Raw genomic sequence first — 2,060 nt, forward strand, 5'->3', positions numbered from 1 at the left:
GCGCGCCGCGGGTAGGGACGAGTGGGCAGCACCAGCAGTGGATGGAGCACTGCTCCAGGCGCTGCAGGGGCACCAGGAGGCAGGGACGCGTCCTTGTCCACTTCGTGGCCAGCCTGCTCCAGGCATCCCGCAGAGTGCCCGGCTCTGGGTGTGTGGATGAGCAAAGTTAGCTTTCTGCGGGCAGCACCCATCAGAGATGCCTGTTTTGGGGATGATGTCACCGCAGGCCAGGAGATCCCCTGCCACTCATCCTCCCTCACCTACCAGGCAAACAGGTTTACCGAAATCCCAGCCCTTTTCCTTGGAAGTGCATTCCCCTGAGTCAGGGATGAGGAGCTCCTCAGCAGACGGGGCGGCCCCACTCTGTGATGCTGCAGGGGTAGCCCTACACCCCGAATCACCCTAAAGTCATCACCCGCCTACAGCCTGTAGCCCTGCACCCTCTCACCTGGCTCAGACAGAGCAGAGGCTTCCTGAAAGTCCCAGAGCCTCGCCTGCCAGCTGACTCCCCAGCAGGGAATGCTGCATGGTGAAACCTCAGCTCTGGGACTGGGCACCCCAGGAGGATGGCAGGGAGAGCAATGTCCCAACAAACTCACAAAGACAGGATATGCCCTGGGACAGGAAAGGGGAACAGCCCCACTCACATTGTTGCAGGGCTGAGCCTCCAAGGGGCTGCAGCAGCCCCACAGCTCTGTATTTCCATGGCACACAAGGCATCTGGCAGAAGGGGACTGGAGCCGCTCCATGACATGCTCCAAGGGTGACTATGGGTGGCTTCCAAAGCCTCTTTGCCTTGGGTCCCACAGCATCTACTGGAGCAGATGAGCATCTCAGGGCTCTGGGACAGCCTGGCACTGGATCCAGCCATGTCTATGGTCCTTCTCCCCACAGTGGGGTCAGTCTGGAGCTGACTGAGGTGAGGAAGGGGCAACCATGGGTGTACAGGGCCTGTGGCTGTGCTCCAACACTGCAACATGAGAGGGCCTGTGAATGCCAGGCCAGCCCAAGTCGATGGGCTTATACAAGCAGGGATTGATCAATGACTCTGCTGCAGGCACAGCCCTGCTGTGTTGGGGTTCCTGGGTCCTGCCCCGCCGTTCCTGTGGTGCTGGGAACAGCTGCCCCCCCCAAGCTGATGGAAAATCCGATGAGCTCATGATGAGCACAGCGCCCAGCCCTGGCTGCAGCATGCCCCAGCACTCCCTGTGCTCCTCAGCCCTGCAGCGTGGGGTGCAACACTGCCATGGCTCTGTCGGGCCAGTCTGGGCAGGGGGCTGCACCCTCAGGCCCAACACCTGGCCCTGACACTGACTGTAGGGACCCAAAGGGAGCAGCACCCCAAAGTCAAAGGATAACTCCAGCCGCAGCTCGGCCCTGCCAGCAGGAGCTGACACTGTGCAAGTCTGGGAGCAAACAGGGATAAGGATGGCAAACAAACCCCGCCAGCACCTCTGAGCAAAGTACTGTGTGGGATATCCCATCCCACCCATTTCCACCTGCTCCCTATCCCTCTGCTCCCACCTCTCTCCTCAGCCCCAGGACTTTGCCCTGGCCCCAGGCTCTCCCACCCCGCTGCTCTGACACGGTGCCCACAAGGGTTGCTCTGAATCCCTGTCCCCAAAGCACTCCAGCTGATTCCCTCTAGCCATAGGGCAGCGACCCAACAGGACCCTGGGAACGAGTGTCTGTCCCTGTGTCCTGTCCTGGGGTGGATGGATGCAATAGGAACCCATCTCCAGCAGCATGTAGGGCAACAACCAGACGCCCAGCATGCTGCCGTGGGGCTACACCACGGCCCATGGCAAATCTCAGCTGCTGCAGGACAATCCCCTGTGGCTGCCAGTGACAAATGGGCCAGCAATGGGCTGAGCCACAGCGGGCTGCGCCCTGCCCTGCCCTGCCGCAGCTCGCGCCTGCTCTGTAATTATCCCAAGCCGCATCTGTAATTAGTGTCCTGATGTCATGGGGTCAGGCCTGGGCAGCCCCACGCGCTCCCCGCCGCCCCCACCTTGGCCTCCGGCCTTGGGGCTGGAGGAGATCACAGTCTTCCAACACCA

Source organism: Geospiza fortis, unplaced genomic scaffold (genome assembly GCF_000277835.1).
Source record: "Geospiza fortis unplaced genomic scaffold, GeoFor_1.0 scaffold289, whole genome shotgun sequence".
Lineage (NCBI taxonomy): Eukaryota > Metazoa > Chordata > Aves > Passeriformes > Thraupidae > Geospiza > Geospiza fortis.